At 28.8% G+C, this 16,006-nt stretch overlaps 1 protein-coding gene and 1 long non-coding RNA gene across 3 annotated transcripts in view; one reads left to right on the top strand and one right to left on the bottom strand.

Annotated features, from left to right (window-relative positions):
• The window catches only part of LOC124426365 (14-3-3 protein zeta), a 47,391-nt gene that overhangs the window by 404 nt on the left and 30,981 nt on the right, over window positions 1-16,006 (top strand). The window lies entirely within an intron of this gene.
• Window positions 13,595-15,273, bottom strand: LOC124426372. The gene is made up of 2 exons (XR_006942714.1): window positions 14,222-15,273; window positions 13,595-13,953 (listed from the first exon to the last, which is right to left on the bottom strand). It is a non-coding gene; the product is annotated as an uncharacterized LOC124426372 (long non-coding RNA).

Consider the following 16,006-nt stretch of genomic DNA (forward strand, 5'->3'; position numbering starts at 1 on the left):
CATAATGTTCCTTGGTTCTTAAATATTGATCGTTTGGTTTGCCTTCGCTCCTGTCAGAAAAAGGATCGTCGTCATTTAGCCTAAACGTAGAATTTCAACGACATCCGTCGTATAACCGGCCGCCCCATAAAGAGGAGGTTTTCGTACATGTGTTTGTACTTGGGTTAGTCCTCTCTTTCTCTTTCTCTCTACTGCCGCACGGTACGTCGATGACGCACGCGAATCTTTGGGTAAAGAGAAAGATAGATTGAGATAGAGATAGATAGATAGATAGATAGATAGATAGATAGATAGATAGATAGATAGATAGATAAATAGATAAAGAGAGAGAGAAAACGTAAAAAGAAAAAATACGTGAACGAGTGTGTGTGTGTGTCCGTCGGCGGGCGCCATATTGTCCGGTCGACCATCATTGACGGAATTCTTTCGACTCGTCCACATGAATAGAGAAAGATGCTCGATAGTAGTGCTCATACATATATATACACATATATTTCTGTTTCTCGTATTATTCTCTTTTTTGCTCTCTCAATCTACTAGTCCCCTCACTTTTTACGTTTTCTTGTTCTTGCTTCCTTGGCAAGCTTCTTCGATTCTTTTTCGAATACTTTTCGTTCTTTATATGGCCGGGAGAAATCGGGATAGGCGAGTCGAGCGCACGAGGACGGAACCCACACTTTTCTCTTTTTTACGAGAGAAACACATGAGTTATTCTTTGATTCTTTTTTATGAGAATTCACTTCTCATCTTTCCTCTTCCTTTCTCTTCTTTAATGTTCTTTCCAATTTCGCGCGCACTTGTCCGAGTTTATAAATTTTGAATTATTTCTATTTCAATTTGAAGTTATTGATCTTTGTATAATATTTCAATAGGATTATCTTTCTATACACATATATATACTTTTTCTAATTTATTATTGTTATTATTATTTATTTATTATTTTTAGTTTTATTTTCATATCGTTTATACCTGTCTTTCTAATATTAATATACGAATGTCCTTGACATTTGAAATTCTTCCGATATAATATTAACGATCATACCAGTAGACACGCACTATTTGATATTCTAGGTCAACGATCGACTGAAACCGATCAACCGATCCGATCGAATCGTTTTTATAACATGCGAAGAAGATATATATATATATTTCGTTTTATATTCTGTTTTCTTTTATTTAGGATATATTATCCTATAGAAAAAATATATATACACATATATGGGATATTTATGCGAGTTCATTGATTGCGATTCATATACATTGACGTAATTATAAGCGATTCTTATATGAAATTTTTAATAGTTATACAACTCTTCTCTTCTAAAAGTACATTATATATATATATATATATATATATATATATATATATATATATATATATATATTCTTAAAAGATCAGATTATCTTTTCTATCTTTGTCAAAGTACCAAAACTTTCGGATCTCACTATTTTATACGGACAAAAAATTATCTACACACACATATATACATATATAACTTGTGTTGGACTAAATTTTTAGTAAAAGAAAAAATATTAAGAACTATCTATTATTACACAATCCAAATAGTAGCGAACAGATAATAGGAAACATTCGAACTCTTTTTTAATATTTTCATGCAAATACATATATAATATATACACATATATATACATATACATACACACGCAATATATCTTCCTCTTTCGACACGAATATCCATCTCTTTCACTTCAACATTCTACATAATTCAAAGCTCTTTCGTTATATATGTACTTCGTAACTACGCGCTAGCCTACACGTTTATCGATTGGCTATCCACGAAGTAACGTTCCAGCTTTTTCAGTATAGTTAACCTCGAAATGTATTTCTTCTTTTTAATTTCTTTCACAAATGATATAATATTTTCCAAAAGAATTATTGAAGGGAAAGTGATGAAGAATCCTTTCTTTTTACGGATTTTTTTAATTTACTTTTTTTTTTTTTTTTTTTTTTTTTACAAACTATAAAATCGAACCAAATAATCGGCTGAGTCACATTAGAAATGCATCGTGCTGCACCCAAGCGGTACCGATCGAACTCTGAATTACACGTGTTCTTTATTTCTTTCTCTCGACTCATTTTTCTCTTTCTTTCTTTCTTTTTTTTCTATATATACAGGGTGAGCTCAAATTACTTACGATTAGTTGATTTTAGAAATTAAGTATTTTTATTGAGATATATAAATTATTTTTATTGAGAAATTAATTATCTTTATTGAATGATCTTTTTTTCCCGAGCAAGTTAAGATTGTAGTTTAACAATTAATGAGAAAGTAAAATATATATATTAATATTACAAAGTTTCGAAGAATGTTAATTGATTTTTTAAAATCAGCTATAGGAACTTTTCATCCACCCTGTATAAGAGTCTCATTTTTTTTTTTTCGGCCATTGGTTATCGACCGATCACGGACTGCGGTAGATTGCTCTTTTCGTCGAGGCCGTGGCCATCCCCTCTCTTTTTTACCGACCCACCCATTCCCGTTATATTTTTATGCTCGCTCGTTTCTCTGCGTAAAAAAAAAACAATTGTCTCTCTTCCCTCCCCTTCTCTATCTTTTCTCTTTTTCTCTTTCGTCTCGTAGTACGTCGCATTCTTTCGTCCAAGCGAAGTTGTTAACGAGCATTCACGGTGACCTCGACGCATTGCCGTCGTCGCCGCCATTCACATCCCGGCCGATGGTCTCTTCCTGACCGCTCGTAACCCTCTATATAACGCCTCCGCGTTTAAATCGAGTAGATACTCACTTTTCTTCGTCACTAGTTTACTTGTAAAGTCTCTCAATTGTTTTATAATGTTGAACGACAAACGGTAGAGTAACAGCAGTAGTAACAAATTACGTTATGTTTGTTATACGTTATACATTTACTTTACCTTCGTAGATTTCAGTGAAATGCTTTGCTTACGCTTTGAGATTCTGTGCACAAGGAATAGGTGGTGATCTAATTAAAATCCTCATTTATGTATATATTACGTATATGTGTATGTATGTAAGATATATATGATATTTCACACGTAAAATAAAATTGGATGGTAGGATGTATCATATTGATAATATCTACCGTCAAAAGGAATATAAAAAATAATGAGCTTTAATTCCCCCCTCCTCTGTTTTTTTATTTCTTGTTCTCTTTTTTAATAGATATATAATGATTACGTATCATTTAATTAATAAAATTAAAGATCGCATTTACATGGGGAAAAAGAACACGAGAATTTTATTTATTCAAACATTGTTGGAATACACACAATAGTTTTCTTCTCCGACGAATGGAATAATTGTATGTACGATGACGTGAAACGATGCCCGGTGTGTGCGTTGGTACCTATTCTTCGTTAGCCAAATTTTAATGCGGAAGAAAATCGGAGAGGAATTTTCTGGGTAGAATCCCAAGCGTGTCTTTTGTTTGTTGTGTTCGTAAATGATGACGGTACTATTACGTATGTATGTATATATGCATGTATGTATGTACGTATATACGATATGTAAGTAGTTACGTTACATTTTCTTCTCCTAAAACCGTCGAGCACATCGCTTTAGTAACTAAAAATATTTTACAAAAATTCTCTACATATTTAAATTCTTATTCTTTGTCAAGGGTACAATTTTCCCGTTGAAATATAATATTACTTTTTATATTCGACGCATAAATTTATGTATCTATGCGCGCATGAGCGCGCGCGCGTGTGTGTGTATATATATATATATATATATATATATATATATATATATATATAATTCTTTGGAAAAATGAGACGTGTGTTCGAAAATGGATTTTTAACTCTTTTCAGAGCCCGATTTGTTCGCGACGTTAAGCGCATGCCATGCGGTTGCTCACATTTTTCTTTCCCTTTTCTCTCTCTCTCTCTCTCTCTTTCTCTTTCTCTCCGCCTTCCATCCCTCCCTTCTCCTTCTCTTTTTTTACAACAAAGCTAGCTCCGAGCTGAATATAAGTTTGAAGTATTTGATATATGAAGTATTTGAAAATACAGGGCGACGGATCAAAAGCATTCCTAAGTGATTTTAAAAAAGCCAATTGCTCTTTCGAGACTTTTTAGAGACTAATTTCGTTTTATTCAGATTGTTAGAAGTTATGAGACTTTTAGTTTTATAATTTTTGTAAAGTTTCTTTTACTAAAGTTAAATTAAATTTTTTACAAATGTTATATTTGTTTTAATATATATATATTTAATATATGTTATATATATATATATATATATATATATATATATATATATATATATATATATATATATATATGATCACTTTTAGTAAAAAGAATTCTAAATTCTATTTAAACATCTTTAGAGTAATTTAAATTGCAGTATTTTTAAGCAAAAAAACATTTTTGATTTTACAATTTTTCTAAAATAGACTTTTTTAAGGGTAATTTAAATCGCAATATAAAGCAAAGGACAGGAATTTAGAAATTTGTAATTTTACAATTTGTGTAAAATATGTTTTACGTGAGTTACATGAAATATTTCACAAATTTCTTTTTTTTTATCACTTTGCTTCTAATAAAATATATTCTAACTCGTATCTAGACACTTTTAAAGTAATATAAATTGTAATATCACTAATCAAAAGCAAATGACGACAAAGAAGTACATACATACATACAATATATATCTTCATTGATAATGCCACTAAGAAATAAGTAACTAAATTTGTTAACACAAATATCCAATAAATGCCTGCGTAAAATACAAAAGCCCCCTAATGAATATGATAAAACATTTCACAATCGAGCAGTGAAGTGTGAAAATGCATTATTGCTATGTCCATTGTTTTTATCTCTAGGTATGTACATTGATAAGTATCATTGATCGGTCGAACGTATATGTGCGTTCATGGTAAAAATTAAATGGTTTTGTTAGAACACATAAATGGTTATCATAAACCCAAATTGAGTGGTTGTGTGAGAATGGTACTTACGTAATATCATGGTGAACGATTTTTTGAAACCCATATATATAGGTTTTATAAATCCATTAAAGGAATGTTGTACAAGGGAAATAGGATTTTTTAATATTAAAGGTAAATATTGGAAGCTTGGAGTAGAAGAGAGATAAAAAAATAGAAGAGCGAGAGAGAGAGAGAGAGAGAAGAATAGAGTTGATAACGAAGTTGAAGTTTTGATCGTCGATCATTCATGATTTCAAACCTTCCTGCTTTTCTCTCTTTCTCTCTCTCTCTCACTCACTCAATATCTGATCTTCCTTCGAATCCCAGGATATTAGGTTTTCCAGAAAATACTCGTTAATTGTTCGCTTATACAGTTTAACATGTACGTTAAGCTCGGCGGCTTCTGCACGAAAGTATTTTCGCGTGTTTGTTCGCGAACCAAGTTCAAATGTCATGGAAATACTCGTGGTGTGTTGTTATTGAGAATTTAGAATATATAATATAGTATAACTATATTATGTATATCCTAATTATATAAGTTATGATATATCAATAATATATTACAATTATATAAACTTTATTTGCAATATAACTTATATAATATAATAATTAGTATAGTTTTACTGTAATATAAGTTATAATTAAGTATAACTTATGTTTTGTAAACTTTATATTATGCATTGGTGTAATAAAGATTTAAACTTATTATGGTACTTTTTTTACGGAAAAAAAATATATAATAAAATATATATATTATATTATATTATATTATATTATATTATATTATATATATATGAGTATATACGACTACGAAGTATTGTTACTTGTCATAATAGAGTATTAATTAAAACATTTTTCAATTTTTGATTTTTTTGATTTTTTGTTATAGTACACAAAGACTTCACACAAAGACTTCATATATATATATATATATATATATATATATATATTGATTTAACGCAGTAAATAATTAATGTTTCATGCTCCGTTTCGTCATCAATTTATCGTTTTCTATACGCTACCACCGACATGGTTTCCGTCATTCGAGTAGCCACGCGATAGATAAAGGCGCCAGAATGATAAGAAAAATTATGTAACGCATGTACTCGGCGCAATCATTAAAATTGAAATAACGATTGGATTAACGAAGTTTCCCAATACTTATATAATTTAAAGCTCGATATTGTTTTCGTATTATTGGCATAAACCAATAACAAAGGTCTTACCATTTAAGTAGGTTTAATTCGATGTAGTTTGTCGACATATACCAGTGACTCTCAATTTAATCAAATAAATAAACGACCTGAAAAACGATACCTTGAAATCCAGTGTCATATATTAATAAGTATGATTTTATATTTCAAGAAACTGTCGAAACAAATTGGTTTAATCTCGTTTAAGTTTCTCCGATATAAAATAATGATTCTCAATTTGATTGAATAAAAAATAAACGATAAGGGGTAAATGTTCCATTGACATCTGAATGAACGTGATAAATTAAATATTATGACTTTGTATTCTAAAAAGTGTCAAAATCAGGTCGGTTAAATGTTTCTAATTTATCAATATATATACCGATGATAACTTATTTAAACAAAAAGATGAGGGAACACAATCCGTTAAAATTTGAATGATTCTTGTAAATTAATAATTATGGTTTCATATTTCAAAAAAGTGGCTAATAATTTCCTATTAGCGAAATAGAGAGAAAGAGAGAGAGAGAGAGAGAGAGAGAGAGAGAGAGAGAGAGAGAGAGAGAGAGAGAGAGAGAAATGGGGGGTCCATCACGTCTGTGTTTACTTAAGCGAAAGACAAGTAGCAACGAAAAAGAGAAACAAGGGTTGAATGAAGAAATCTTCACCCCCTGCTTTCGTCGCACCCAGGGTGCACATGCTTTTAAGAAACCTTTTAGTCCTCTGACAGTCCCAAGATATTCGTCTATTACGTTTTCTTTCGTAATTAGTTGGCCATTTATGGTCGAGCTCTCTCCCCCTCTCTCTTTTAAGGACTTCAATTTTCTTTTACCTTTTACCATACCTCCTTTCTTTCTTTCCTTCCTTCCTTTCTTTTTAAAATCCTTTCAGTTTCATTCGATTTCTTTGTAGATAACGGAAAACGTAAATTCCTTTTTTTACTTCTTCTTTCTTTTCTTTTTTTTTCTCTTTGAACTTCTTAAACTTTTTTTTATTTTTTTTTTATTTGAACTATCTTACAATTAATAATTATATCGATAGCTTTTAAATATTCGACTTTATCTTTGGTTTTTATTTGATTATTATCGAATATACAGAATGAGGCTGAAAGTCTTTACATGATCAAAAGTTCCTAAATGATTTATATTGCTTTTTTGTTCCTTCGTTTTTCTTTTTTTTTCTCTCTCTCTCCTTCAGATTGTAAAATTACAAGTTGGAAAAGTCTCGACGGAGAAAAAAAAATGGTAATTAATTTTTTAAATTACCTAGGAACTTATGATCATCTAAATACTTTTAATCCCGTCCAACACAGTATTTAACCTTCATTAGAGAAATAAATTAAATTTTCTGTAGAAATTTAATGTCACTGCAATAAAGACGAATAAATAAATAAATGAATAAATTGTATAAATAAATAAATAAATAAATAAATAAATAAATGAAAAAGCAAATTATAAGAGAAATAAAATGGAAACATCGTTGCAATAAACAATATTAATTTTCAAATCTCTCTCATTGAAACATGGAAATGTGAAAATGAAGTAGTTTATTTTTTATTTCATATATATATGTATATATATATATATATATAGACACAAACACGCACGCGCGCGCGCATGCATATCTGGATATTTCATATAAATGGTAATTTTCTCGTTTCTCGAACGTCCATCATGTTTCCTAATGCTTCTTTTTCTTTTCTTTTTATGTTTTTTCTTTTTTTTTCTTTTTTTTTTTTTTTGTTTATTCACCTGTCATTAAGGACCACGTCGAATGTACATATCTTTATTTACCATTGTGATTCGTCGATATGTATTTTTATTCCATTAGCATACTATGATTAGATAAATTGGAATTCTATGATTTGTTAAAAAATTTAAATAGGTTATCGCGTTTGATACGAAATGTGAATTAGAAAATAATCCCATTATCAATTGTATATATTAAAAGTGAAAATTACCTTTCGTACATCATTAATATAATTTAACATTATTATTAGAAACTTGTTGATTTTATTATCTTTTTACGTCGAGTTAGTCTTTTAGATTTTTAGACTAAGAATGTTAGACGTTTTAGACTAAGAATTGTCTATGTTTATGCACAACCATCGGACTTGAGGATTCGACAATTAACGTGTAAAATTTTCAAACGAATTTCATAAATATTATTTAATTGAAAATTCCGCGATATATTTTGCTTATTAAATATTAATTAATAACACGTACACATTATGTTACGTCGAAATTTAAAATTTAAAATTATCTAATATACTCTACGCTTGTTCGTAAATATATATATATATATATTTACGCAATTGAAAATTTTTGTCAATTTTTATCGAAACGAGCTAATAAAAATGTGTGCTAATAATTTTTTTTTCTTTTTTTACATTGAAAATTTCGCTGTATATTTTGCTTATTAAATGTCAATAAATAATTCGTGGACATTTTATCGTCGAAATTTTTATTTAAAATTATCGAGATTAGGGGTATTATTTTTAAAATATATATCAAAAATTGCTCAACTTTTATTGGATCAAGACCAACGAAATACAAATATTTGTCGATGTAAATTCTATAATACTATTCCTTTGAGCTTCCTGTCAATTGATTTAAAATTTCTATTGGGCGGAAATTCGAATTTTGTACCAATGGTAGTATTGGTCAATACCACTTTCGGTGATTTTAATGTATAAAGGAACAATACGATAGAGAACGTTCTGATGAAATTGTAATTGTTCTTAGTGAGTAATACTTCTTGTTAATCAGGATGATTCATTTTTGAAACAATTTTTTTTCCTTCTTTTTTTTTTGTAAATCCTTTGCATGATTTTGTGAATCCCTTTCATACTATAATTTGAACCATGGATTTTACGAAAATCTCTCTCTCTCTCTCTCTCTCTCTCTCTCTCTCTCTCTCTCTCTCTCTACCTCTCTCTCTCTGTTTTTTGTCTCTTCACATTCCTGATCAATTAAATTTTATCGAATTTCTGTTGTTATTTTCTACGATATGTTTCTCCTATTACTATATACACGATGTTAAAATTGATTTGATGTTGTCGTTAACGAGGTAAATTTCTGATGTCTCCTGCATTAACGCTCGTTTTCCTTTATGACGTCAGTACATAACGTTTACAACTTAACGAGATATTCGAAACTCACTCATTATCTACTGTCATTGTACGAGTTATTAACAAATCTCTATCATATGATATTCATGTACGTCGTAAATTTTTTATATTCTTCAATAATAATAATAAAAAGAAAACTCGTACATAGGTATCGTAAATAAAATATAAAGTGAGAATTCTATTTAAAGAAATGAGATAATTATATACGTAGATACTTCTGTGAAACAAAACATTTATCCAGTAACGCAAAAATGGAAGAAAAATGGAAGAAAAACAGTTACGTTCGTTATACAACCTTTAATTCCTTTTTATTTGTACGATCTGTTATTTTTTTTGTGTTTCATGATTCAACTCAAATTCATACAATCCTATTCCGCATTATCTTCGGCTTCTAGAAATTAAATTATATTCTCGAAATGTTATGGAGATTAGTACCGTTTAATATACCTTATATTGATCTTTTACGATCCCTAATGAAAACCCGAAAACGTAAATATGGTATTTATTTGATTTTTTTTCAATAACATTTTAAAAATAATTTTTTCATCTTATACTCTACTTTCTTCTTCGTATTGTGCGACAAAGTTTTTCATAATAAATCCAAAAGTATGTTATGAATAAATATATGAATAATATACGAATAACGAATAAATTGTAAATAGTGCATTTTTTAATTGTACGAGACAGAGTGATACGATGATATGTTAGTGAGTATATTATAGTCTATAATAATTTCACGAGCGGACGTTGGTATATATATTTATTATATGTATTAGATGTATGTATGTACTTGGTCGATCGAGCTCTCTACCACAGTGTGTCATCCGGCTTGGAATAGCAACTGATGTCAAGCTCGGGACACCTAACTTGATCATCAGTCTTGACATGCATATATATATATATATATATATATGTACATATATTATATATATATATATATGTCGTACTCGAGAATGCTCGATACATATATGTCATACTTCTTTTCCAATTGAGCACGTTTTTCTTTTTCCTATTTCTTTTCTTTTTTTTTCTTTTTTCCCTCTTCTTTTTGTCTCCTCTCCTCCCCATCATTTGTTTCCGAACTGCGCATATCGCACGTTTCAAATACGTGAAAATCATGCATTTTAATTTATGGAAATATGCATGTTGTGAAATTCTATTCTCCCATGTTATTAAAAATTTCCCGACAAAATAAAAACTTGATTGATGTTTAAAACTTTTTGATATTTGAAAATAAATTTTCTTAATTATATAAAAGTATACTTTAATGGTTAATCGAGTTAAATGTTCAAGAAATTTTTATTGTCCGTTGAATAATATATTATTTTTGTTATATTGATTTATAAGTTTTTTTTCTTTTAAACTTTTTCATTTTATGTAGTTAATTGATTTGACAAATGAACGAGCTAAATTGTTTATGGAAATGTAGGCCTGCGCTCTTAGATCGTCGTAGTTATCGTAGTGTCGTAGTCACAGTCGTAGTCACAGTCGTCGTCGCCGTCGCCATCGTCGCTGTCATCGTCATCGTCGTAATCATTGTCGTCGTGAATGAAACCATCGCGGTCGTTTGCTTGGCGGCTACCGCAGTGAATGACGATAGTAGTGTACTGTAGTATAGTAGTAGTAGTAGCAGTAATAGTAATAGTAGTAGTAGTAGTATTAGTAGTAGTAGTAGTAGTAGAAGAATACATAGAACACATGTGTAAAGCAACGGTAGCAGCTTCTCCAAGAGAGTCAGGACTGAATTAAGTAACATGAGAATAGTACGTTTTATCGGTATAATAGTAAAATGACAACCTTGAACGTTGTACTATAAGTATATTATGATATGCGTAGTGTATGCATTAGTACGTGCGTGCATCTACGTAAGTACTTACGTGCTAGGGAGGCCATTTATGGATACGCTGGAAAATTATTGTCAATCGTTATGATTCTCTCATTCGTTGATATGATCATTTTGATCATTTATGCATAAAAGGTTTAATTAATTTTTGAATTAATATTACTTCATTTATAGATAAAATAAGTGTGTTAGTCAGTGACATGTTAAATTAGACAATTCTAATTAGATTTTATGAAGATTCCTTTGGTAAACTTGATCCACCATATTTGAAATGTGTTTAATATTGAAAAGGTTTTTTCTTTTTTCGTCTGAAAATTTCATAGAACACAATTTATATACCAAACTATTTTATAATATAAAATATTATAAATCTTTAATTTAAATTATGTTTGTTTCAAAGTTTATAATCTCAAACAATGTTTAATATAAAAATTGAATAATTCTTTATAAAGTTTTTAGTTTATATTTAATATAAAAGAAAAGTAGGTATATATCGAACCATAAAATCAATTTTATTTAACTTTATTCATTTAAAAAATCTCTCTCTCTCTCTCTCTCTCTCTCTCGTTTATCTCCTTTGGAATAAAAAATCTGTCGATTAGAAAGCAAAGCATGCGCAAGAACTTTTCTATTCGACGAGCATCGTTTAGGCAAGGTGAAGTGTTTGGTGAAACAACAGACATTTCGAGAGATGAGGCGTTTTCGTTATTGCACCTCGTTGAAACTCGTTCTCTGCAATCTCTTGAATTTTTGACAGCGATAAATAGTCGATAGAATAAGAAGGAACAAGGGGAAAGAGGAAAACGATTTTTGATGGTATTAGATTTTTTTTGTTTTTTCCCTCAAGGCTAGTAATCCAACTTTCTAAAGTATACTCTCTATAAATAATTTCTAACGACACCCATGAAAGTAAAATTTACTTCTGTAAGAATTATTAAATATTTCTCTCTCTCTCTCTCTTTCTATCTATCTATCTATTTATCTATCTATCATCTATCTCGTTAATTAAAAAATTTACCTCTCAGTAAATTTTATCTATATATTTTTTGATACTCGCAATTTTTTCTTTTTTTTTTCTTTTTCTTTTTCTTTTGTCCTTTTTTTTTCTTTTTTCTTTTTTTAATTCATATGTTTTTTTTATATGTTCAAATATTGAAAAGTAATTTTTTTCCAAGCTAGCTAGCTCGTAATAGAAAAAAAAGATATGAACGTTAATTGGAGGATTTTTTTTCTTTTCTCTTTTTCTTTTTTCTTTTTTTCTTTTTTTTTCTTTTTGAAAGTATACAAAGAAAGCTGGCGATTTAAATCGCGACCCTTAATGTTCTTTATACCGGGGAACCTTCGTTTACGCGACAAAAGCCCTTGTAAACCAAAGAGAGAGGCATACACATACAAAGACAAGTCCGCAAAGCCACCTGTAGCTCAGACTACCGAATCGTAAAAGGGATCTCAAGTACTACCACTACAACTAGTCGTATCGTTGCTTGTACATTGACTAATTTTTATTATTATGATTTTTATTATTATTTAAAAAATGAATTTCTAAAACTAATAGAAATCATATTTTTCCAATTTTATTTATTAATATATCTTGTTAGACACATAATATTCTCATAATGTCGTTTTCTTTCTTTTCTTTTTTAACGTTGAACTCTTGATCAGAAAAAATTTTATGTGATAATCTAACGTATTCCATTCACACTTCATATTTTTTCACGCTCTGTTTATTATACCAACATGCATAAATTTCCTACCGCATATCTGTGAAATAGATGAGTATGTAACTGTGTATATAGCGTATGTAAGTGGTGTCGTAAAAATATTCATCATTAATAATAGAAGACTACTTTATTAGATAAAGAAAAAGAACACGATATATTTTGCAAAATTGTCAATAAGTGTTAGGAAAATAAATATATTATATGAAGTGTATGAAGAATGAAACAGAATGATGTTTAATGTCATAATATGATAAAAAAAAAGTATAATTAAAATTTTTAATAAACTTTCGTGAACGCAATTAAAAACAAAAAATATATAACGAACACGTTTATAACAATTTTGATTATCATTTTTTGTCAGAAAATAATTTTTTGTTAGTTTTCATTCACGACACTCTGTATATATAATGCGTCGATAGAGGGTAAACGTCGTCGACACTGCATTGCTGTTTCTGTCAGTCACGTATGGTAATAGATAAAAGTTCATAGGAATTCATTCTACAGAGATAATAGTATATAGTACATGGATAAAGAAATACATACAGTTTATTAATATATAATAAAAAGGAAAGGCAACGATATAGAAATGTTTTAATTTGTTCTTTTTTTTTTCTTTTTTTTTTTTAAGTGAACATCGTGTAGAAAAAATAAATAATTAAATCTAGCTTAACTCAAATTTTGTCAAGTCGTTCAAAAAATGTTTACGGCATCATACATTTTGGAAAACGTCGTGATTTCATTTTCATCGCAAAAATAATAATAATAATGACAAAAACAATTTTGTTTAATGTAATATTTTATGTGAACAAAATTAAAAAATTACATTTTAAATACGCAAAGTTATTTCTAATTGATTTTTAAGTTTATGACACAACTACATTTCATATTTACAGAGTAACCCACGCTAGCTATAACAAGCTATATATCGATTTCCTAATTGAAATTAGAAAAAAATGTTAGAGAAAAATAATGAATATTTCTAAGTTCTTTTTTCAAATATGATAATACTCGTGCTTTTTGCAGCTGCAATTTTTTTCTCTCCTTGTTTTTCTTTTCTTTCTTTCTTTCTTTCCTTTTTTTTTTCTTTTTATTGATGTTTTCCTTGTTCTTCTCCATATGTCTACTCCTCTCGTCATTCTACATAAACAAAAAAAAAGTATTAGAATAACATAATGGAAAGATAATTAATTCACGAGCTATTTATATGCATTTTGCGTTTAAGAAAAAAAGAAAAGAAGATAAATTATTTATATTTTTCATGTAACATTTTTTTTTTTATTTTCTTTTACTAAGTTCAATCGACAAAAAAAAGATATAGTTCGTTACAGTTTTTGCGTGAATCACTCTGTATGTATACGTATATACGTACATACATACGTTTAGTGAACAGGGTATATATATATACCTCTTTGTAATTATCGATTTATTGCATTCTATGTCGCGTTGAAACCGAGATCGTTTCTCTCGAATATGATGCTATTGTTTCATCCACATCGAGCTTATTGGAAAACTACAGAATTTACTCGTTCTACCACCGCGATATTGGTAAGTTTATCGGACACATTTTGAGAAACATAAACCGATAAACACACACGGCGTATGCGGAATTAAATGAAATTATGCGTAGAATGATACGATGGATTATAGAGTAAGGTCAGTGTCGTAATGATTACTCTTTCTCGAACGAGGCCGGTCAACACATCAATGAACTCGAGGGCATATAATATATACGCAGACTATTTTGTATATGTGTATGTGTATGCATGTGTGTATGCGTATAAGTATTTGCACGTTCAATTCGGTGACACGAAAACATACTCTATAATATATATATGTTAAATATATCGTAATACTGTTTAAAGTAATAATTTTTCTTTAAAAAACCGTATATACAATATGGCCGACGACATAAGACTACATTCTAAAAGCTGCTCTTTATATTTTTTTCTTTTTTTAACTTATTATTCATTATACTTTTCATTTATAACTTTTTTCTTTCCTTTTTTTTAATTTTTTTTTTTTTTTTTTGTGGCAATTGGATGTGTATGATTTAATATTTTATTTTACAATAAGTAATATTTCTTAACGTTTTGACAAATTATAAAATGTTAAATATACGAAAGTATCTTCACGAAAGACGTGATTGAAAATAAAGCTGAATGCACGTTAGATATATCTATAAAATATATATATATATACACACACACATGTAACGCCGGCATCGCAGACCGCGAGCCAATATTGATTTACTAGTTACCAACCTGATGTGCAATATACTCTTGTATAAAGAGTATATTGCACACATACGAGCTTCAGAGGATAAATCATGTTATATTCGTATTATTGTTAATATATAAAATCACGAACACACAAAAATACGCTATATGAAATTACGTTTATATGAAGAATAAGATTACATCGATATTGTAACATTTTAATTTTCTAATGCAATTCTTTCTAAATCATTATAAATGATAAAATTTCATTGAGATTACATTTAGTCTTGATGATTTTTTTCCTTTTCTTTTTTTCTTTTTTTTTTTCATATATATATATATATATATATATATATATATATATATATATATATATATATATATACACACCATGCACCATGTATTGTATCATGCACCAATTCCGCATGTCGCATTAATACGCGATTTATATACTAACATATTTGTCCGATTACGTTGAAATTTTCGCTTTGTAATGTCCATTTTATAACATAGATATTATCAATATATTTTTTCTATATATACACATACGCACACACACAACATGAAAACAAACGATAATCGTATTCTTCTATTTCAAGAAGTGATAATATCCTAGGCATACATACATTGTCAGAGTCGACATTATGTCATCAAATATTATATACGTATAGTCATTTTTAGAACTGCGACTTGCTACTGCCTTTTTCAAATAAGATAATCGTTGCAGTCCCGCAAATGCCCAATTGTAGCCGTTTAACCAAATTTTTATAAATATTCTATACAATAAAAATCAATGCTGTTCTTTTATAAATTGAATCGAACTTTGAAAAAGAAAAAGAACAAAAATTAGAAAATAATGTATAATATTCCAAAATAATCATACTTCATATTGGGATCTAAAAGTCTTGTAAGTGTTTTAAAAATGTCGGTCGATTATCCTTTTCCGAAATTTTTTAAGTTAATATATATATATA

The sequence above is a fragment of the Vespa crabro genome, chromosome 8 (genome assembly GCF_910589235.1).
Source record: "Vespa crabro chromosome 8, iyVesCrab1.2, whole genome shotgun sequence".
Taxonomy (NCBI): domain Eukaryota; kingdom Metazoa; phylum Arthropoda; class Insecta; order Hymenoptera; family Vespidae; genus Vespa; species Vespa crabro.